This window comes from Squalius cephalus, assembly GCF_949319135.1.
Source record: "Squalius cephalus genome assembly, chromosome: 8".
NCBI lineage: Eukaryota > Metazoa > Chordata > Actinopteri > Cypriniformes > Leuciscidae > Squalius > Squalius cephalus.
Window position 1 is genome coordinate 28,653,254 of NC_137129.1, and position 25,127 is coordinate 28,678,380.

Genomic DNA, 25,127 nt, shown 5'->3' on the forward strand with positions numbered 1-25,127 from the left:
ACTGCGGAGTTAAACCATTTAGTGCTTTGTAAGTAATCAGCAATATTTTAAAATTTATACAATGTTTAATAGGGAACCAATGCAGCGTTGACAGAACAGGGCTAATATGGCCATACTTCCTGGTTCTGGTAAGAACTCGAGCTGCTGCGTTTTGGACCAGCTGTAGTTTGTTTATTAAGCATGCAGGGCAACCACCCAGTAGAGCATTACAATATTCTAGCCTTGAGGTCATGAACGCATGAACTAATTGTTCCGCATTTGTCAATGAGAGCATATGGCGTAATTTAGATATATTTTAATATGGAAAAATGCGGTTTTACAGATACTAGGCACGTGACTTTCAAATGAAAGATTGGTATCAAAGAGCACACCCAGGATCCTAAACAACGACAAAGACTTGACAGAGCAGCCATCAAGTGTTAGACAGTATTCTAGGTTATTACGTGAGGAAGTTTTTTGTCCAATAATTAGAATCTCTGTTTTTTCAGAATTAAGTAGTAGGAAATTACTAGTCATCCAATATTTTATATCACCTATACATTCCGTTAATTTATTGAATCGGTAAGTTTCGTCAGGGCGTAAAGAAATATAGAGCTGAGTATCATCAGCATAACAGTGAAAACTAATACCATGCTTCCTAATGATATCTCCCAAGGGTAGCATGTACAGAGTGAAAAGCAGTTTTTTTAACAAGCAGTTTAATCATAGCAAGCTTAAACGTTTTTGGTACATATCCTAATGACAAAGATGAATTAATGATATTAAGAAGAGGATCTATGACCTCTGGAAGCATCTCTTTCAGTAGCTTAGTCGGTATAGGGTCTAACATACATGTTGTCGATTTAGATGATTTAACAAGTTTAGCGAATTCTTCCTCTTCTATAGCAATGAATGAATCGAATTTTTCCTTAGGGAGACTACAATGCACTGCCTGATGCGATACTGTAGTAGATGGTTGCATGGTTATAATATTCTCCCTGATATTATCAATCTTATAAGTGAAGAAATTCATAAAGTCATTATTGCTGTGCTGCTTGGAAACTTCTGGGCTTGAAGGTTTATTTTTCGTTAGTTTAGCCACTGTTTCAAATGAATACCTAGGGTTTTGTTTATTTTCTTCTAATAGGGTTGAAATATAAGCCAGGGTTGAAAAAAGAGCAGATCTAGCAGCTGTTAAGGCCTCTCTGTATGCGATCGAGCTCTCTTTCCATGCAATGCGAAATACCTCTAGTTTTGTTTTCTTCCAGTTGCGCTCCATTTTTCTGGCTGCTCTTTTAAGTCTTGTGTAATCAATGGTTAATCTCCATGAGTTATCCGATTTCTTGACAGGCCAGACAGGACTATTAGTGGTTTATGAAGTTTGTCTGATGATTCCTTTAGCTTCTAAGTCTGCCACTATCTCTTCCATGGCTTGTCTTGCTTCAGGTTGGATGGGATATTGTTTATGAGGGGCATGTATCGGTCCCTCAGTAACAATGGGATCAATGTTGGCTTTGCCACAATCCAATTTGTGTTTAGCCCAAACATCCGGATTTAAACTGCACAGAAGACCCCACACACCGTCCTTTTCCCAGTCTCTGATAATTGGTTTTGCTGTACGAACAGATCTGACGACTGTCTGTAAATATGATCATATTTAACAATGGAAGAATGTCCATGCCAATAATAGTCTAGATGGAAATAGGGGTCCACGCGCACCCCCCGGCTTTTTTTATGCCACCTGATTTTTTAAAATCTTTAAAGTGTCTATTTTCAGAATCTGCCAGGTACCAAGCTGAAATAATGTCCCAAAGGCTTCATTTTTAACCCTTTGCGGAACCCGACCGGAACCCGAAAAATAAAAAAATTATATAGAAAGTGGCTTAACATTTGAAGTAAACAACATACAGAGACAAATGAACACATTTTCCCATACAATTCTGACCCCAGGAATTTAATGGAATGGTTATTTTTAACATTTGATAACATATTGACCCTATTTCTGGACAAAAATAGCAAAAAATGGCCAAAAATGTGTAGAGGATCAACTATATTTTAATTTTCTGAAGTGCATAGGGTGATTTTTTTTTTCACAAACTGTTATTTCTTTATCATTCAAGTGTCTGTTTTAAAATTAAATTGGGTACCAAGCTGAAATAATGTCCAAAATGCTTTATTTTTAACCCTTTGCACCAAACCCGAAAAATCGAATGTGATTTAAAGTGCCATAACTTATTGGGCCCTATCTTGCACCCAGCGCAATTGACTTTGTACACCGACGCATGTTTCATTCCTATTTTGCACCCGCGCAAAGCGCGCTTTTCCCTCCACAGAAGCACGTCGCTAAACTAGGTAATGAACTTGCGCTCCCTGGGCGGTTCAGCTCAAAAAAGGAGGCGTGTTCCGGCGCAAACAATCCCTGGTGCTATTTTACTGTTCCATAAAACAATTGCGACACTGGCCAGAAAAAACCGGTAACACTTTACGGTAAGGGTACATGAATTATCATGAATTCATGTATAAATTCATGCATGAAATATGCATTAATTCATGCATTATTATCTCATGAATCATCAGGAACTAACACGAGTTCAACGTTTTTCATTCATGACTTCATGGATGAACAACACCTTAATTAAAACACTAACTAAGATGAGTACATCATCATGAATTATGATTTATTACGCATGATCATGATGTTTTCTTTGTTCACACAAAAAATTGGTCTTTACCACCCATTGTGGATAAAGCTATGGTTATGGTACATGAATCATCATGAATTCATGCATAAAAAAGTATTAATTCATGCATGCAAGACTACTCTTCGAATTATTAAAGGAATGTACAAAAATCCACATTATCTAATGCATGCATACAGGCTAGAACAGTATATCAATTAATGTGAGAACTTTTTTTCTGAATTATGATCTGAGTTATCCAGCATGTTCATGTCTTCTTCATAGCCTGCAGGTAAATGGACAGACCCCAAAATTGGCCAATCACAGCACATAACATACAAATTCTGTTGGCGTTCAAATACTAGTCATCATTAACTAAGCATTATTTATCAATGATTTCATCATGTGTGTGGCCCCTCAACTAAAGTGGTGACTTGGTGCTTTGAAACACTGATGAACAATGTGTTTTCATTATGATCTGAGTTATCCAGCATGTTCATGTCTTCTTCATAGCCTGCAGGTAAATGGACAGACCCCCAAATTGGCCAATCACAGCACATAACATACGAATTATGTTGGCATTCAAATACAGTAGTCATCATTAACTAAGCATTATTTATCAATGACTTCATCATGTGTGTGGCCCCTCAACTAAAGTGGTGACTTGGTGCTTTGAAACACTGATGAACAATGTGGCATAACTGTGAAATTACATGAATATGAACATGAAAGTTCAAGTCTTTGCAAACAATGTACTGTGGACAAATGGACTTTGATCTTAACTGTACTGCTTTATTCTTAAAGGGTATAAACCAGTTAAAAACCATAAAGCTGTTTAAAAAAAAAGTTTCACAAACAGCTTGATCTCTATTTGGGTAAAGAGTCACCTTTTAACGTATAAAGCAACTGATGTGACTCCTCCATATCATGAAATTGTAACAGCTTTATGGTTTTGTAAAGAGTTTTCAGATATACAGGCACTTAAAATAAAGTTCATGGTGTATACTGAATTCCTTCTCAGCTCTTTCCAGCTGTTGATTTAACTGGTTTATACCGTTTGGTTTCAGAATAAAGCAGTAAAGTTACATAACATTATTACGATTTTACAGCTAAAAAACGTACGTTAAACTATTTACGAATATTTCATATCATAAAGATATCTGTATAATTTCCCTTTTACCATTTAATAGATTATAAATGTACGATCCCTTAACCCTAACTCCACACCTAAACATACCCATTTTATAGATAATATTAAAAGGATAAAACGTAATGGACAGATATGTGTAGGGAAAGGGCAGCTTTATTAACAATGTAGCATTAAAAGATAGTTTGAGCCACTAATCCTACCCCTACCCCTAAACCTAACCATTTCTTAAAACTACGTAACTACAATTATAAATTAAAACAACAGACAGACAATCACAATTAATCATTTATTTATTGAGAAAATGTCAAAACCGGTACCAAAAGTCGTTCACATGACGATGTGTCGCAGTCCTCTCTGGCAGTATATAATAGTTATGTATGAGGTAACGTTACAGAGCATAATTTAAGTTATTAATCCATGAAAATGTTAATCCGGTTTCGGTTCGCTGTTCGCTCTGTGAAGGCGCGCGCGCGCGCTTCTCCATTTCAAATGTAGTACACAACAAACACGGCATGTCGCAATCTGTGACGAAGCATGCGAGAGCCAATGAGCGTTTGATATCACTGCCGTAAAACATGTCGTAACGCTTCGGGCGCAATTTTTGAATTTGAATTCACCACGAGCGCGGGATGCCGGGATTTGACGTTGACGGTCTCTGCCGAGAAATGGAGATGAAGATCACTGGATAAAGGGCTGCATTTGGATCTGTTTCTTGCAAACAACGTATGGATTCTAAAGATTTCGATCACATTAAGCTAATAAAATTGATTTCTTTTGTGAATTTATGTTGTGTTTTAGTGTATTATGTGTCAAAATATTAATGCCACGATTTTAATATGCATAAGTTAAATAGGAATACGCCTAAATTTGTACGTCGTTGTTTGTATACGTTGTTTATAAGTAAATAAATTACGTTTTTGTGCTGTCCACTGTCAGTATTATACGTTTCTGTGTGTATAAAACATAAATAAATGTACGTATGGTAGAACTACACTTTACTCATGAGATCACGTTGCAAGTTAAGATCAAAGTCCATTTGTGTCCACAGTACATTGTTTGCAAAGGCTTGAACTTTCATGCTCATATTCATGTCATTTCACAGTTATGCCACATTGTTCATCAGTGTTTCAAAGCACCAAGTCACCACTTTAGTTGAGGGGCCACACACATGATGAAGTCATTGATAAATAATGCTTAGTTAATGATGACTACTGTATTTGAATGCCAACAGAATTCGTATGTTATGTGCTGTGATTGGCCAATTTGGGGGTCTGTCCATTTACCTGCAGGCTATGAAGAAGACATGAACATGCTGGATAACTCAGATCATAATGAAAACACATTGTTCATCAGTGTTTCAAAGCACCAAGTCACCACTTTAGTTGAGGGGCCACACACATGATGAAATCATTGATAAATAATGCTTAGTTAATGATGACTAGTATTTGAACACCAACAGAATTCGTATGTTATGTGCTGTGATTGGCCAATTTGGGGGTCTGTCCATTTACCTGCAGGCTATGAAGAAGACATGAACATGCTGGATAACTCAGATCATAATGAAAACACATTGTTCATCAGTGTTTCAAAGCACCAAGTCACCTCTTTAGTTGAGGGGCCACACACATGATGAAATCATTGATAAATAATGCTTAGTTAATGATGACTAGTATTTGAACGCCAACAGAATTCGTATGTTATGTGCTGTGATAGGCCAATTTTGGGGTCTGTCCATTTACCTGCAGGCTATGAAGAAGACATGAACATGCTGGATAACTCAGATCATAATTCAGAAAAAAAGTTCTCACATTAATTGATATACTGTTCTAGCCTGTATGCATGCATTAGATAATGTGGATTTTTGTACATTCCTTTAATAATTCGAAGAGTAGTCTTGCATGCATGAATTAATACTTTTTTATGCATGAATTCATGATGATTCATGTACCATAACCATAGCTTTATCCACAGTGGGTGGTAAAGACCAATTTTTTGTGTGAACAAAGAAAACATCATGATCATGCGTAATAAATCATAATTCATGATGATGTACTCATCTTAGTTAATGTTTTAATTAAGGTGTTGTTCATCCATGAAGTCATGAATGAAAAACGTTGAACTCGTGTTAGTTCCTGATGATTCATGAGATATTAATGCATGAATTAATGCATATTTCATGCATGAATTTATACATGAATTCATGATAATTCATGTACCCTTACCGTAAAGTGTTACCCTAGTCTAAAGTCAGTGGCGCGTTGCGCGTTGTTCATTATGCTATTTTAAGGGCGCATGCTTGACCATAATGTATAGCGTGCACAACGCGCATACACTTTGATTCTCTAATCTACACAGAAGCAGCAGTTTTCATTTTTGCAAATCATATTATTACAAACGATAGATAGATAGACAATTTATTATAAAAGCATACATCTAGCTTACACATTTACCCACATTATTATATGCCTGTTTAACCGAAGCTAATTTGGGTGTGTTTCTCCATCCCCAATGTTACTTCTCTCTCTTTTACGGCCGTGAGAGCTTTGCTCTCCTCGGCTGTGAACCGCTCCTGGCGCGCGCCTGGCAAATCCGCCGTTATAATAGCAATACGCCAAGGAAAAAGCACGTCTGCTCTTAAAGGGAATGTGAGATGATGCTCTGATTGGTTTATTTCACGTTACGCCCAAACCACACCTATGAATAATGAAGCTACTTCAGACCAACCCCTTTTAGATTTGCGCCGGGCGCAAGAGTCATTTATTCCGCCGGGAAAATAGCAACAGCGCCGAGACCCGCCCACAAAGTTACTTGCGCTTTGCGCTTTGACACTTGCGTTTCAGATCGTTAAAATAGGGCCCTTGATGTAAACAACTCACAGAGACAAATGGACACATTTTTCCATACAATTCTGACCCAGGGAAATTGTTATTTGTTATATTTTACAACATCTTGACCATCTATGGTCAAAAACAGCAAAAAAAAAAAAGCTAATTTGACACCATTTTTATTATACTAATAGCAGGCTGAAATGGGGTTTATTTTAACCTTTTACTGCACCTATCCTGAACCTGAAGAAATTGAAAATAGCTTTACTTTTGAAGTAAACAAAACAAAACAAAGCAAATTAACTTAAAAAAAAAAAAAATCCAAAAAGGTCCAAAAAGTTGACTAACTGCCAGTTTGGGAATGTTGGCGCTTTGCAGTTGGCAGTTGTGGCCGTTGGTTGGTACCTACAGATCGCCATCTCACACTGCTCTCTCTTTTGGAACAATTTCAGTATGTATTTGAAACTATAATTAAGATATACCTTTGTAGTCATAACTAAGTCATAAGTAATTTTTCAACAGTTTTTACTATAATCACAGGCTTTCGGAAAGCGAGAAGCTATCATATCAGCACAGTATCCGAGATATGAGACTCTGTTAAGCAGCCAGTTCACCATACCGCAAGATGGATATTTGTGAACAGATTCCATTTACATTAGAGGACTTGCCTTTGGATACAATTGGCTATCACCGATACTGCTATAAAAGCTTTACAGGGAAAATAGATTGTTTACAAGTGTCAAAGGCTTCTACATCTGGTGAATCATCATCATCATTGAAAAAGGACTCTCCATGTCAAATCTCTGTAAATTCAATCTGAAGAAGCTCCAAGAAGGTGTTCCTTCTTGTTTCCAAATCAGTGACAAAGCAAAATCCAAGTTCAAGGGCAAGACTGAAGAGCTTACAAAGTTTCAGAGTTGGAAACACAAGGAACTAGCCTGGAAAGTTATTGAACCTAGGGCACAGGAATTAAAGAAAGAGGCTCTTTATCGCAAGGTGTAGGACAAGGACCTTTTTGCATTGGAAGCTAAGTATCATCTATCATGCAGAAACAACTTCAACACAGAGTACCAAACCCATGAGCATGGAAGGGAGAGAGCAGAAAAGGCAGCAGACAACATTGACAGCCTGCAGGCCCAGAAGATAGCAGCACATAACAAGTCGTATTGTGTGGTAAAGGATTACATTCTTAGGAATGTGATTGAATGCAAAGAGGTTGTCCAGCTAAGACCCATGTGCAACTTGTACATGAAGACATTGGAAAATAACGGTCATTGGAATCGAGAACGGTCACTTCATATTGCATAGCTAATATGCAGTGGGAAACTCCTTTCCTCGAGCTAATAATTTAAAACACAGTGCAGCTGCACAGCGAACACAGCAGAGCGTCTAGCTCGCCCATTGGCTGTGCTGCGGCAACTGCACAACCTATGGCCAAGCACCTCTGACGCGCGACCCAATCAGATGACTTGGCGGCCAACAAGTCAGAGTGCACCTAAATGGGCGTGGCCTTAGTCTATAAAGGAAGCCCATTCTGGCCAAATAGCAGATTTTATCTCTTTCAGTGACTCTTCGCGTCTCTGACCTCCTCTGAAGCTTTCAGAGCAAGCCTTGCATACAGTAGACAGCGACTTCAACTCACCTCAAAGCCGCTTCTCTTCTGTCGCTGCTCTCCTGAGGCCATCCGGCGAGAAAAAACGCTATATCCTTTTACTGCTACTGTTGTGTTCGCCGCTGCGACACTCAGTTCTAAAAGAGTCAAATTTAGCGAATGTTGTTTCAAATGCCTCGCCCCTCGTACATCTCGTGCGGAGCACGCATACACAAGGAAGATGGGCACTCAGAGTACGCCACGTGCCTGGGACCCACCCACACTGAAGCTGCACTCTCTGCTGCGGGCTGCTCTCACTGCAAGAGCCTGCCCATCTCAACACTGCGGACGTGGCTAGCTCTCTTTCGAGATGGCGACACCGTAGCTTTCTCACTTTCTCACTCACTTTCTCCATCTCAGTCTACTTCGCTGGTCCTGTTCACTCAGGCAGACCAACGCCCCTCTCTCTTCAAGCGGCAGGTCTCGTCTCCTTCGGCGGATCGCACGAAGAACACGGCGACAGCCTCTCCATTGCTGCGTCTGAGGAAGAGTGGACGGGCTCGGTTGACCCCGCCTTCTCATAGTCTGGTGCTAGCGCTGCTGCTACCGGAACTAATTCGGACACTGAGATGCTGAGTATCCTCACTGCGGCCGTTTTAGACCTCGGTCTCGAATGGGCCTCGCCTGAGTAGCCACCCAGAAGCAGGCTGGATGGATGGTTTCTGCCTGGGCACCAGCAGGCCCCCGTCACAAGCCAGCGCCTTTTTTCCCTGAGGTCCACGACAAACTCACGAAATCATGGTGTGCACCATACTCAGCACGTAAGGGCAGGTGGAGTGATGGAGGGACTCGTAAGAGCAGGTGGAGTGATGGAGGGTCTCGTAAGGGCAGGTGGAGTGATGGAGGGTCTCGTAGGGTCTCGTAAGGGCAGGTGGAGTGATGGAGGGTCTCGTAAGGGCAGGTGGAGTGATGGAGGGTCTCGTAAGAGCAGGTGGAGTGATGGAGGGTCTCGTAAGAGCAGGTGGAGTGATGGAGGGTCTCGTAAGAGCAGGTGGAGAGATGGAGGGTCTCGTAAGGGCAGGTTGAGGGATGGAGGATCCCGTAAGGGCAGGTGGAGTGATGGAGGGACTCGTAAGGGCAGGTGGAGTGATGGAGGGACTCGTAAGAGCAGGTGGAGTGATGGAGGGTCTCGTAAGGGCAGGTGGAGTGAAGGGCAGGTGGAGTAGAGCCCTGCACGGGCCTCAAATCTAGGCCCGAGCCTGGCCCTGGCCCGAGACGCTCAGGCCCTAGCCCGACCCGTGGTTGGTGTGCACCATACTCAGCATGCACGAGTGCTTTTACTTCCGCCATGCTCTCATCTGTTGATGGCGCAGCAGAAAGGTTATGAGAAGCTGCCTCCGCTCGAAGAAGCAGTTGCCGCCCATCTATGCCCGCCCACTGCTGTTGGCTGGAGATCCAGAGCGGTTCACAACCCATCCCTGGAGTGTTGAAATGGGTTTTGTACATTATAAAGCGAGGTTACTCGCTCCAATTCCCTCGCAGACCCTCACGGTTTCAGGTGGTCATCGAGACCTCGGTGAGAAGCGGCGTGGCTCACGTGCAAAATCTGCTATAAAAAAGGGCGATAGAATTAGAGGGACCATGTGAAACCCGAGGGAGGGGTTCTAGCAGACCAATCACAGCGCTTGCGTCCGCATAGAATTGACAAGTTGTTACATTTTTGGAGAGGTGCTCGTCAGGGTACACCGAAGGGTAAGCGCTAAACACAGCCTACGATGTAGCTACGGCGTAAGTTTGACACAGAAGTATAAATTGGGCTTAACTTTCACATTCAGATAACGCCCTATCACAGGCCATTCTTGAGATTCGCCTTCGAGGGGGAGGCTTATCAATACACGGTCATACCGTTCGGTCTGTCTCTAGCAGCCCGTATTTTCACAAAGTGCATGGACGCAGCACTTTCTCCCCTGAGGCAATGGAGTGCGCATGCTGAACTATCTCGACAATTGGCTCATTATGTGTCAGTCGAAGACCAAATTATTGACACACAGATCCATGCTCCTCAGCTATTAGAATGCTTGGGGCTCAGCGTAAATTTTTCCAAGAGCAAACTGTTACCCAGCCAGAACATAATCTTTCTGGGCACAGTTATCGACTCTACAATGATGAGAGCGCAGCTCACACCAGAGTGGGCTCTCTCTATAAGGGGTCCTTCAGGGTAGGTGCGTGCATGCCCCTCGGGCAGTTTCAGAGGCTTCTCGGTCTCATGGCCACTGCATCATCAGTACTCCAGCTAGGGTACGATCTTATCAGTCTACCTATTACTGTCCATTAGCACAATTGTGCTGGGATTTATGTTCGGAGCGAGCCCGGCTCTTATACTCCAGCCCCTTATTCATGAAACCCGACTCACGTCTGGTTACTGTCACTATGTTGGGGTTTGTTATGGCTTGTTTCTGTGAGCCTTGGGGTGCTTCCTAGGATCCAGTTGTATGCAGCCACTTGCTAATAGTGCGGCATTTTACATTGCGTTACAATACGAAGTGGCCGATCTCGAAAGGGAACGTACTCGGCTACTAATGTAACCTCGGTTCCATGAGAGTAAGGGAACGAGTATTGCGTAGCCTGCCGCACTATTACAATCTGTTGGGATTTGTCACTTAAGTCGATTTAAACCTGCTATTTGGCCAGAATGGGCTTCCTTTATAGACTAAGGCCACGCCCATTTAGGTGCGCTCTGACGTGCGACCCAATCAGATGACTTGGCACCAAACACATCAGAGCGCGCCAAAGGTTGTGCAGTTGCCGCAGCACAGCCAATGGGCGAGCTAGACACTCTGCTGTGTTCGCTGTGCAGCTGCACTGTGTTTTAAATTATTAGCTCGAGGAAAGGAGTTTCCCACTGCGTATTAGCTATGCAATATGAAGTGACCGTTCTCGATTCCAATGACCGTTATTTTCCAATGTCTTCATGTACAAGTTGCACATGGGTCTTAGCTGGACAACCTCTTTGCATTCAATCACATTCCTAAGAATGTAATCCTTTACCACACAATACGACTTGTTATGTGCTGCTATCTTCTGGGCCTGCAGGCTGTCAATGTTGTCTGCTGCCTTTTCTGCTCTCTCCCTTCCATGCTCATGGGTTTGGTACTCTGTGTTGAAGTTGTTTCTGCATGATAGATGATACTTAGCTTCCAATGCAAAAAGGTCCTTGTCCTACACCTTGCGATAAAGAGCCTCTTTCTTTAATTCCTGTGCCCTAGGTTCAATAACTTTCCAGGCTAGTTCCTTGTGTTTCCAACTCTGAAACTTTGTAAGCTCTTCAGTCTTGCCCTTGAACTTGGATTTTGCTTTGTCACTGATTTGGAAACAAGAAGGAACACCTTCTTGGAGCTTCTTCAGATTGAATTTACAGAGATTTGACATGGAGAGTCCTTTTTCAATGATGATGATGATTCACCAGATGTAGAAGCCTTTGACACTTGTAAACAATCTATTTTCCCTGTAAAGCTTTTATAGCAGTATCGGTGATAGCCAATTGTATCCAAAGGCAAGTCCTCTAATGTAAATGGAATCTGTTCACAAATATCCATCTTGCGGTATGGTGAACTGGCTGCTTAACAGAGTCTCATATCTCGGATACTGTGCAGATATGATAGCTTCTCGCTTTCCGAAAGCCTGTGATTATAGTAAAAACTGTTGAAAAATGACTTATGACTTAGTTATGACTACAAAGGTATATCTTAATTATAGTTTCAAATACGTACTGAAATTGTTCCAAAAGAGAGAGCAGTGTGAGATGGCGATCTGTAGGTACCAACCAACGGCCACAACTGCCAACTGCAAAGCCCCAACATTCCCAAACTGGCAGTTAGTCAACTTTTTGGACCTTTTTGGATTTTTTTTTTTTTAAGTTAATTTGCTTTGTTTTGTTTTGTTTACTTCAAAAGTAAAGCTATTTTCAATTTCTTCAGCTTCAGGATAGGTGCAGTAAAAGGTTCAAATAAACCCCATTTCAGCCTGCTATTAGTATAATAAAAATGGTGTCAAATTAGCTTTTTTTTTTGCTGTTTTTGACCATAGATGGTCAAGATGTTGTAAAATATAACAAATAACAATTTCCCTGGGTCAGAATTGTATGGAAAAATGTGTCCATTTGTCTCTGTGAGTTGTTTACATCAAAAGTTATGGCACTTTAAATCACATTCAATTTTTCGGGTTTGGTGCAAAGGGTTAAAAATAAAGCATTTTGGACATTATTTCAGCTTGGTACCCAATTTAATTTTAAAACAGACACTTGAATGATAAAGAAATAACATGTTGTGAAAAAAAAATCACCCTATGCACTTCAGAAAATTAAAATATAGTTGATCCTCTACACATTTTTGGCCATTTTTTGCTATTTTTGTCCAGAAATAGGGTCAATATGTTATCAAATGTTAAAAATAACCATTCCATTAAATTCCTGGGGTCAGAATTGTATGGGAAAATGTGTTCATTTGTCTCTATATGTTGTTTACTTCAAATGTTAAGCCACTTTCTATATAATTTTTTTATTTTTCGGGTTCCGGTCGGGTTCCGCAAAGGGTTAAAAATGAAGCCTTTGGGACATTATTTCAGCTTGGTACCTGGCAGATTCTGAAAATAGACACTTTAAAGATTTAAAAAAATCAGGTGGCATAAAAAAAGCCGGGGGGTGCGCGTCGACCCCTATTTCCATCTAGACTATAAGGCTTCCTTGTGAATTCGGCCCAACCCAGAAAGATGTCCATAAGACTTCATCTTCATGTATTTGCAGAGGAACTTGTATACTTTTGCGAAATTTTGTGATCCCTCCTCCAACTCCTTCAACTTCCATAGTTTCATCTGTTGTAGGTAGGTTCAGATCTGTTATTGAAATCGCTGCTCCTGTGTCAACCAAAATGTCACATGGGTGGCCCCCTATTAATGCATTGATGAAAAGGCGATTGTCTCCTTTCTTACTAATACAGGGGGCCGCTGATTCCTATTGCGGATGCATAATTACCTCAATGAGCTGACAGATTTGTGCTTCAGTCCACGTCTTCCCTTGAGAGGTTTCATCATGGTTTTTCACACTGACCTGTTTATATGATGGACCTTGACCTTCTGCTCCACCTCCTTTAGCCCAGCAATCTCTTCGAACATGACCAGGCTTTCCACAGTTGCTGCAGAAAATCATCATCTTCTTTGTGTCCATGTTGTATTGAGCTGTCACCACTCCTTTTTGATATGGCTTGTTTCCTTCTTCCTTGTTTGATCTCATAGCCATCTCTAAGTGGCCAGCCCATTGCATAATTTGGTCAAATGTCTCACCTGGGTTGACTCCAAGTGATAAGGCTTGTTGGTATTTTGAGCTAAAGCCATCCACAAGTGTGTCAGTGAACTGTACATCATCTCTGTCAGGTTGTTTCTTAGCACAGAGAGCCCATCTCTCATAAGCATTCCACTTTTGTGTGCTTCAACCAGAGAGTCTAATTCTCTCCAAAACTCTGTGTTTGGGTCTTGTCTCTTCAGAGGAGGGAGAATGGCTTGACGTTCTCCTGGTGTGAATGGTCTCTCTTCTGTCATCATTTCAGATTGTAATTATTCCCTTTTACCAGCAGGTGAAGAAAATTCAGGACCGATCTTATCAACTGTGATCATGTCATCATCTCTTGTCTCATCACCCCAGTCAGATCCATAATTACAAACTGGTGTACATCGCAGCATGTCTCTGTTTGGCTGGGCTGATTTAGATCTTGTTATTATTGGAGCTGTTTGTACAGATGCAATATAAATTTTGTCAACTGGATCTCCATTTGATCTTGAAGCTTGAGGCTGTGTCAGAGGTTTAGATGAACTTGTATATTGTTCAGACAAAGTTGGATAGATTGGTTTGTAAGGAGGAGGCGTTACAGTTGCCGCGGATTTCACTGGTTCTTGTGAATATTTCTTTTCAGCTTCAGTTATTATATTTGTCCAATCTGGATCAAATGAATTATCATTGGTTGTATTTTCTTCATCTGAACATTTAATAGACATAATTTTGTTCAACTTGTTATATGCTTCAATTTGAGGCTTAATTGCTTCAATAACCCAGCTAATAATTCGTGGTTTGTTACCACAGTTAATGCGCGCGGTTATGATAAATTTTTAAGAAAGTAGGTATAGATCCTGGGGGCGTGGGCACAAATAAACTGATGTGGATTGTAAAATTATTTTATCAACTTGAAATACAGGCATATTTTTGTAGATGTGTTCCTAAAAATATGCATATATTTTTTACGTTTGCACGTGATTGTTTTAAACCCGTGTTTAGACCCGTGTTTCCCCCGTGTCCGACCCGACCCGCACCCGTATCCGACACAGTTGGATATTTTTCACACGTTTGAGCAAAATTTGCGGGTCACCCCTCAGGACTCTGCCTCAAATGCATCCATCCGCTGTGCCATGCGGGTAATGGATGCCCTCACGGCTATGGAAAAATTAATGGTGTTAGTTTTAGTTGTTATACATTATATACTTGCATATGTGAATAACTTATTTAAGTCTTCTTACCTCTCATTTCCGTCTCCATGGCTGAGCCACCTCCCTCTGTGTGATGAGTTCTGCTGTTTACAACAACAAAAAAGTCAAGTTACTCTTAAGTTCCTTGTCATGAAATTGTATTTAATTGGAAATGGAAAATTCAAAGCCACTGTACCTTCAGGCCGAGCTAGCGTCACAATAGACCCATCCAATTCTGGGCGACCGGCTGGTTTTCTGTGTGGTGTTGACTCATCTAAAAAGAAAGTAGATATGAATATTGGTCAGTTCATTTATGATAGGTTTCTTGCACATGGCAAAAAAACAACAACATACATGCAGGTGGTGGAGGCATTATGTTTATATTGTTCCTGATCGTTTACATGCTTATCTAAATAAACGATGGATGTATTTAGACAACCAAGGAGATAACAAAGCCCTACGAGGGAAAGGGCTTAAGGTTATACCCCAAACCCTTGCATTACAACCACAACATAATGAAACTGTAACGTATTTCACTTACTTTTTCGTGAGAATGTGAAGCTGTGTAGGTCGTTGGTTGTTGTTGTTGTTGTTGGTCGTTGGTTGTTTTTCCAAGACTTCCTGATAGTGAACGGTCTACTGGGTTCTACGTAGACTTATGCATTTTTTCCAGCCAATCAGGAAAAGCAGGACACTAAAACGTGTCTATAGCATTAAGGGCTCCATTATACCTGTGCTCAAACACACCAATTTATCTCGAGCGTCTATTTACCTGAAAGCCACTAAAAGAAGACGGGTTCCCAGGCAAGTTCTGTGTATCCAGAAGGACTTTGGTGTATGTAAATAGCACAACACGGAAGTCAGGACAGGACTTCAATCGGTCACCTGAAAGCAGAGGCACTTCCCCCTATACTGGCGTGGGTGTGTAACGGTTGGATTTGTACACTAAACTAAGCCACTTGTTAGAAGTGAAATGTGAAATGAAAGAAGTGAATTTTCGTAGTTGTGAAAATCGTTCTATTGATAGATTCTTGTTTTAAGTATTTTCACCTAATACAGTTAAAAAACCGAAATCAAGCACAAAAGTATTGTTTTTAGCTAAATTGATATCAGCCTAAAAATAAATATATTCTCTTGTTATGCTGTTTATCTTACTTAGATTTCAAAAGACCAATAATTTTTGAGTGAATCTAAACCAAGTGACTGTAAACCTTTTATATGCTACGTCAAAAACTTAAATGAAGCTGGTTTAAATAAACATTTCAAAACCACATTCAGAACAACCAAAAACAACCAAACAGGAATGTTGTGTGGAGATACAGTGCAACCACAGGAGAACCCTATAACCCTGAGGGAATGTTCCCTAAACGTTAGTTTTTGGTTTGGTTCAAACTAATCTTTAGAGAACCATAAACTAACATTCCCTAACGTTCCCTAAACGTTCTGTGTTAGTGGGGAAGTGGGACTAGGCACCCATTTATACCGCAACAGATTCCACCTTGTTTCACAATCCAATGTGCTGCCTGTATTGGAAATGCTTTTGACTTAATAGAGTCTTTTTGGGACTCAAACCAGCTTAACTGCACATCCATAGATGCGTTAATATCCAGTCCTTTTTTCAAAAGCTTAGCTTGCTTCTTATTTTTCCTTTCCAGGTACCAAGCAGATATTGTTCTGCTATTACAGCCACTTTCTGCCATCTTGCATCTGTGTCTTGTATGCTTAAAACATAAGCATAGGGAGAGGGAGGGGGGAGAGGGAGGGGGAGAGGGAGAGGGAGGGGGAGGGGGAGAGGGAGGGGGAGGGGGAGGGGAGGGGAGGGGGAGGGGGAGGGGAGGGGGGACGGGGGTCAAAAGAAAGTTAACTCTAATAATTTCAGTATTTTCTTTGTTTGTTTGTTTTTAGTTAACTCAGATCAATTTATGTATTTATTTATTTATTTAAGTTGCTCTCAGATCAGTCTACTCCTCTAAACATTGAACAGCTTCATTATCAAAATCAGAATGCACATGATTCTAGCTCCTAATTCCATTCATACCCTTCTTCTAAGGGTTCAATCCTCTGCCTATTTAAACGTTCTAGGGTTTCTTTGTATATTCTATATACTGCACTGCACTAACTCGGAGCACAGACCCGCCACTTTAACCCTCTGGGGTCTGAGCTGTTTTCTGGGCCCTGGAGGTGTTCTGACATGCTCTGACATTTGTGCTTATTTCTGTTACTTGTGACATTTTCATGGCTAAAGTCTAATTACACTGTATTCAGCACAAACTCTGCTACAATAATATATCAGCAGCATGTGTGTAAAAGTTTGTAGTTTTGAGATAATGACATTTATGCGTGGTTTGTGAAAATACAAAAAAAAATTCTCACTGAAATAAGGTCATGAAACCCATACTGATTATTTCTTCACAAGACTTTTGAAAATTGTATGACGTAGCCTAGAATATTTGCTCTAAAACTATGTGAAAATCACCCTGACTGCTCATTCAGATTAGACAATATGAAGAGCTCTTTTCCAAAACGGGATAAACGCCATTTTTTAAAAAATGAGTTTGTCATGTCATTTTGCTGTGTACTGGACCTATTCACTGCTCCATCAACGTTTCATGACAAATCGCTATATTTACTTGTTTAAAATGTACTGCAAGATGCAGTTTCTTTCCAAAACGAGATAAGCGCCAAACCTATTTTTAGCCTAAACGGGATATATCCTCTCAACCAATCAGAATTCGGTGAGCGTTCTACGCTATCCAAATAGGCGGCGATCTGAACAGAGGTTTGTTACTTTGTTTATGTTCATTCATTCCTCAAAATGAGTGCTTTAAACTGTAGTAACACTTTAGATGGCCTTGATGAGCCAGTGAGACCTACACCTGGGGGTAGAAAACGCAGACTGGACAAAGAAAATCACAAAAAACAACAAAAAAAGAAGGTTCGTCACTCGGGTGGCGCGTTAATACCAACAGTGGGATGTCAACACAAAGCTGCCGCCAAAGGTTTCTGTCAGGCCGAGAGGCTGTCGCCGGACGATCTGATGGTAAATTTCAACTATTTTTATGAAAAACAAAACAAGGTTGACCAGGACCAGGCCATACTTCATCTCCTGGACATCACGCAAGTGACAAGGAAGCGTCCGAAAGTCCAGGACATTAACAAACAAAAAGACCGGAACGTATCTGTTAAGTACAGTCTTTTGTGCAACAGACATCCGGAGAATGTGCCCGTTTGCAAGGCGACCTTCATAAAAGTGTTTGGTGAGTACAACTTTCGTTTCAGAATTGACTAGTATAATACTGTTTTGTAGGTTTCCCCCTCGCGATAAAGATATTTTCCTGTAAAGAAGCCTGCTAACGTGACATTAAAAGTACTGAATAGTTCTAATAGCCTAATAGCCTAAATGTGTTACTAAATGATTTGAATGTATTTTTAACATTGTTGTATTTAAGGACTGGTATTTGTATGTGTGTTATTTTTAAATTATTTGTTTTATGTGGTGGACAATATTAGAACATATCACTGGAAATATGTATTTTATTTTTACTATTTATTTTATTTTACTATTTATTTTATTTGGCTTTTATTTATTTCATGCATTTGCACTTATTTAATTTATATTCATTTATACTATGAGTACCTGATTATATGTTGCATGTTCTCTTGTTTGTTTTTTAAAAGACAAACCATCATTTTTTTTTCAAAAATTGATGGATTTATAGCGTTTTGAAAAATAAATAAATAAACTTTGAATTTATCATCAACAATATTGTTGTTTGATTTAATAATCATTGTTCAACGTGTTCAGACTGAGCCAAAAAAACATTTTAATTAGGATAAATTGAATATTCACAAAATGTGTGGGTCTAGGTAAAAAATGTAATTTTCCTGAAAACTACTGAAATGGATTTATCCCGTTTTGGAAAAGAGCTCCTCATATATTGATTTAAATTTTTTACGACGTGTTTTGTGCGACAAAGCTTTATGCGGGAGCTCATTAATATGAACATTAAAATGTAAGCTTTTCACACCTGAGAAAGACAAAGACCCTCCCCTAACGGCCCTATTAGGAGCTATCAGGCCCTATCATTCTGAGCAACCTTGCACAAAGAATGAGGAGATTTAAAAAATAATGGCTTTTAGATTGTTTGATTTATTTACAACACAACATAATCCAAAGATACACAACAAATGACAAAAAAGCACTCATTGAAACCAATGATCCAAAGACAGAGACCTTTGTGCCATTCCTAAAAACATTGTACATAACTTTCATTTCCAAGGTGTTTGATTTTCACTTTACCAGGTTCATGTACAGAGACTCATGTGAATGTTGAAGTCAGCAGGAGTGGCATCTGGGCCCTGAAAAAAAAAAAAGTGAACATACTGATATCAAGAGAAAGGCCTGCACGATTTTGGGAATACATTTTAGATTTTTCTGGTTAAAATTGCTTTTTAAAATTCACAGAATACACACACACTCACACAAATGTTTCCAACAATATATAATATAATGAACACCAGGTTTGTTGTGCCTTGTAGGCATAGGCTATGCGCAGTGCTGCATAAAATAATAATAACAATAATCATAGCAGCCTATAAATCTTCCAAAATATTTCAGTAACAACTAAGCTAGAGAAAAATATATTGATTATCATGTTACTTCAAATGTTTCCATTCGTTATGATGATATGAAATGAGATAATAGTAAAAACATGAAGCCGTTTGGTGCTTTTCAAACGCGAACGCGATCGCAATCCAAAATATGATACATTCAAACGCGATCGCGCTCAAATATAAAACATTATGGTTACCATATACATATCTACGTTTGAGCAGATATCCACAAACACAGTAACAGTAAACACGGGTCTAAATATTATAATATTCACTATATATCTAGCAACAGTTCAACTGCAATGTGAAATTTATGCAACAATAACAAACTAATATGTAAGAATTTCTTACCTTACATCTTTCTTGTCTTCAAATTGCGTTCTTCTTCTTCTGAGGTAAATCCAATGTAAGCTCACGGCGCGTCTTTCAAACTCGACGAAAAGTAGAGACTTGTGAAGTGTTTTGGTGCTTTGTTTTTGAGGTAATGCACGTTCCATATGGAGATTTGCATGTGAATATCTTTTGCGTGAGTGGGCGTGTTCAAATTAAAAATAATTAGGAAGCATTTGAGAAGCTGGACATCTTGTTGGTTTTATACAAATTACTTAAACAGAGAATATTTGTTTTCAGATTGAATCCGATCATTTAAAAGTACACACTTAAATGTTTATAAAGGTATATGGCTCATAAATGTGTGACAGGTATTCGCTGAGTTTTGTTTCAGTTTATAGACGTGCTCAAGAAAAAAAAGTTCACCGCGACGGAGAGGCAGAACGCACACCCTGTTTATTTTCTTTATTTTACAAAAGCACAATGTTTTGATTCGATTGTAAGTGGACACATACAAAAGTAGAAATATCACAGATTCTTTTTTTATATTTCTTTTTTTCTGTATGACCATAAATGACAGAGTAATTTAAGTTTATAGTTCTACAATGTGAAGAAAATACAGCAAAACGCGCGGGCGCGTTTGCCGACCTCAGAGGGTTAAACCGCTATAAATCACCCTTCTGGAACGATTCTTCGGTGTGTTAGAAATATTTTAGAGATTACTCTGCCATCGTTTTTACAGTCTCACCATATTCCAACCACCTCCCAGTCATGACAAGCTAATTGCTAAATCGCCTTACAGCTATTCCCAAAATTCGACGAAATGCCCTTTTTTCGAAAAAGATCCACTTTTTTTAAAAGTCAAGTCAAGTCAAGTCAAGTCAAGTATATGTGTATAGCGCTTTTCACAATACAGATTGTATCAAAGCAGCTTCACAGTATTAAATTAAAATAATACAACAAGGTTTGTTTCTAGTGAAATTTATTGATTGATAAAATTAAATTAAATATTCCCAAAATATCCCCAACTGAGCAAGCCAAAGGCAACAGTGGCAAGGAACCGAAAAAACTCCATCAGGTGACCTAATGGTGAGCTGAAACTCCATCAGGTGACCTAATGGAGAAAAAAAAACCTTGGGAGAACCCAGGCTCAGTCGGGGGCCAGTTCTCCTCTGGAGTTTATGAACTAGAGGCCGGATTGTAGTTTGAACTGTAGATTAAGAATATTATATGAATGCCTGGCTGAAGAGATGCGTCTTTAATCTAGTTTTAAACTGGGAGAGTGAGTCTGAGCAACGAACAGTATCAGGAAGGCTATTCCAGAGTTTTGGGGCTAAATGTGAAAATGCTCTCCCTCCTTTGGTGGATCTGGATATCCTAGGTATGACCAAAAGCCTCGAATTTAGTGATCTTAAAGAGCGCGATGGATTATAGGGCGATAGAAGATCCGTTAAATAGACTGGAGCTAAGCCGTTTAGGGCTTTATAAGTCAGTAGCAATACCTTGTAATTAATACGGAACTTTATAGGTAACCAATGTAGTGATGATAAAATCTGTGTTATATGATCATATTTTCTTGATCTAGTAATTACTAGAACTCTAGCAGCTGCATTTTGGACTAACTGTAGCTTGTTTATTGAGGATGCAGGACAACCAGCTAATAAAGCATTACAGTAATCTAGTCTCGAGGTCATGAATGCATGAACTAACTTTTCTGCATCAGAAACTGATAGCATGTTACGTAGCTTAGCAATGTTTCTAAGGTGGAAAAAGGCTGTTCTTGTAACATATGAAATATGATTTTCAAAAGACAGGTTGCAATCTAATATAACACCCAGGTCTTTTACTGTAGAGGATAATGTAACAGGACATCCTACTATGTTAACCCTCTGAGGTCTGGGGTGTTTTTGGGGTCCTTGAGATGTTCTGACATGCCCTGACATTTGTGCTTTTTTCAGTTGCTTATAAACATATCAATGGCAAAAAAAAATTACACTCTATTTAGCACAAACAGGACTACCATGATATGTGAGCCACATGTATGTACATGTTTTCATTTTTGAGAGAATAATGTTTATGCATGGTTATTGAAAAAACTAAAAATGAAAGTTTCTGAAATAAGGCCACAAAACACATACTAAATATATGTCAATAAGACTTTTGACTAATGTCGTCGCCTAGAGTTTTTTTTTTCAAAATGATGTGAAAATCATCCTGCCTAATCATTCACATAAAACGATACATTGATTTAAGTTTTGTGAAACACTTTTAGTTTGGAAAGGCAATATGCGGATGGAGCGTAAACGATCATGCATATTTAGTAGTTCACACCTGATGAGACAATGCCCCTGCATACTTAATGAGCCATTCATTCAGGTGTGTCACCTATAGCTAACTTAAATATACAAGCTTCATAAAAATGATCATTCTAGAAGAAAATTTCAGATGGCATTTAGAGGCTTTTGCATCTGAACTCTTCATATATACACACACACACACACACATACATATATATACATATATATATATATATATATATATATATATATATATATATATATACCATGGGCTGTTTAAATACTCGATTCTGATTGGCTGGAAGGTGTGCAGTAAAACCGTTTAATGCACAGGTAGTTCCAGTCAGTTTGATAACAGTTCAAAATGAATCCGCTACATTGGTAACCATAGTAACACAGTTACATTTGCAAGCAGAGTGAGAGACGCATATGAAAACGTTTATTTAGGTAGGCTAAATGGATGATTTTTGCATATCGTTTAATGTGTATGGTGAATATGGCAATATTGAGAAATGGGCCCAGGCACAAGACGAAATAGAAGACTTGGAGAAGACGTTGAATGACAAAAAGCGGCACAAAGAATTAACAATAAATAAATGACATGATTAGTTCAAATAAAGATTGCCTTGTCACTGTCAGTGTTGCCTGTCATTCATAAATAATTTAAATAAATCCATTAAAGAATCATTAAGTTAGCTATATGCTTAAGCAACGAGGGGACTGTATAGCTGCAAGACTTTAAAGAAGAGACGCACACAGGTAACTCGCGCACGCATCTCTCTCTCTCTCTCTCTCTCTCTCTCTCTATCTCTCTCTCTCTCTGTTCCTTCTCTTTCAGTTCTCTGTCTCTCTCTTTTAATAATGAATTTAAATAAATGTGATAATTCATTCAAATAAAAGCAATCCGACGGCTCTACTTTATTTAAATAAAGTATCCGCTTCGCGTCGGGTGGTTCTTCGCCTCTACGTCGTGCATTAAAATCCTTTAATGCATGGCTAGCCGTGGATTATCCCTTACATATATATATATATATATATATATATATATATATATATATATATATATATATATATATATATATACATACACATATATATATTTTTTATATACATATATATATATATATATATTTTATTTTTTTTTCACAAATTGTGCTTGCAAATTGTATAATATCCAAGGTAAACTTGTCTAGTAATTGTGCAGTTAATTATCATACTGTATTTTCAGTTTTGGAATATTTATCCTCTCCCCAAATTTGTTACTAATAAAACACAATACAAATTATTAAAAGAAAAAAATTATATTTACCTTTTAATAGTTTGTTTACATCTACCTTGTAAATATATTTTTTTTATTAAAAAGGTTACATTTACAACAACAATTCAAGTGTAATCTTACAGTATATTCTACAGTAAAAACTGTACCCAAATCTAGTCAACAAAATGTTGTCTTTCATATTTCGCCTGACTGTAACGTTGTTTTTATGAAATATTATGGCATATAAATGTTAATTTGCAGTTTAATACGTTGCTTATACAAATAGCCTACATTTTATTTCAACATATTTCAGTCGATTTTTACTCATCTCAGTATAGCAATACAGTTTGCTAAAACATCATCATTCATTCACAAACGCGATTTAAATTTAAACTGTCTTTTTGCCAGCTGTGGTAAACAGCGAGCATCTCTGCCGTTCATTCATTCATAAACAGAAACCCGATTCACGTGAGAAGGAAAAAAAACTTAGCCTACTACTGTATTCCTCAGCTCAGTCTGATCCTTGCTCCTCGAAATACCCGCACTTCTGAGGGACATTTTCCATTATTATTATTCCTCACAGCGCTGCGAGACGATGTAAACAAGTAATAATCTGAATAAACTTGTGTTTTCTCGAGCTGATATGGGGGCGTTCACAGGTTTGCGTGGATTGCCTCAATCATTTGCGTTTGAATAGCGTGCGCTCTCCGTGGGCGGAGTCACATTACATTTGAATCAGCTGTAATGAGCTCGACTGGAATCGCTCTCTTTTAATACAGATTTCACAAGATGAGAATATTTGTTTTTTATATAAATTACTTTATTTAAAAGAAGAGAATTCAAGCTTCATGCCTGTGTGTCTGTATGTCTGTTTGACTGAGTATTCGCTGAGTTATTGTTCATTTTCGGACGCGTTTCACAATGGACTACACTGACAGAGAGAAGGCAGAACTCGCTTCGTGTTTATTTTTCTTTATTTGGCAAAAAGCACAACACTTTGTTTTTATTGTGAGTATACACAAAAATAATACACATTTAACAGAATCGATTGATGTATGAAACTTGTTTGTAAAATCAAAGTCAAAAGAGTATTTCGGGTCTCAATTCAACTGATAAGGAAAAAAGCGAGCAGATCACGCCGGCGTGATTGTCGACCTCAGAGGGTTAAAATTGTATTGTGAGAGGTTTTGTGGGCGGTTTTTTGAACCGATAAGTAGTACCTCTGTCTTGTCTGGATTTAATAAAAGAAAATTACGCGTCATCCAATCTTTTATATCTTTAATACACTCTGTCAATTTGGATAATTTAGTGTTTTCATCCGGCCGTGATGAAATATATATTTGAGTGTCATCAGCATAACAATGGAAACTAATTCCATGTTTCCTTATAATATTTCCAAGTGGCATCATATATATTGAGAATAATAGAGGGCCCAACACAGATCCCTGCGGCACTCCATAGTTTACTGAAGTTATGATCGATTTTTCTCCATTTAAATAGACAAAATGGTAGCGGTCAGATAAGTATGATCTGAACCAGCTTAATGCTTGTCCTTGAACACCAGTATAATTGTGTAGTCGATCTAAGAGTATTGTGTGATCTATAGTATCAAATGCAGCACTAAGATCAAGTAAAACTAGTATTGAGATACAGCCTTGGTCAGAAGCTAAAAGTAAATCATTTGTGATTTTAACGAGTGCAGTTTCAGTGCTATGGTGCAGCCTGAATCCAGACTGAAACTTTTCATAGATGTAATTTTCTTGCAAGAATGAGTCCAGTTGAGCGGACACAACTTTTTCTAGTATTTTAGACATAAATGGAAGATTTGAAATGGGTCTGTAATTTGCTAGGTTATTATGATCTAATTGTGGTTTCTTAATGAGTGGTTTTATAAC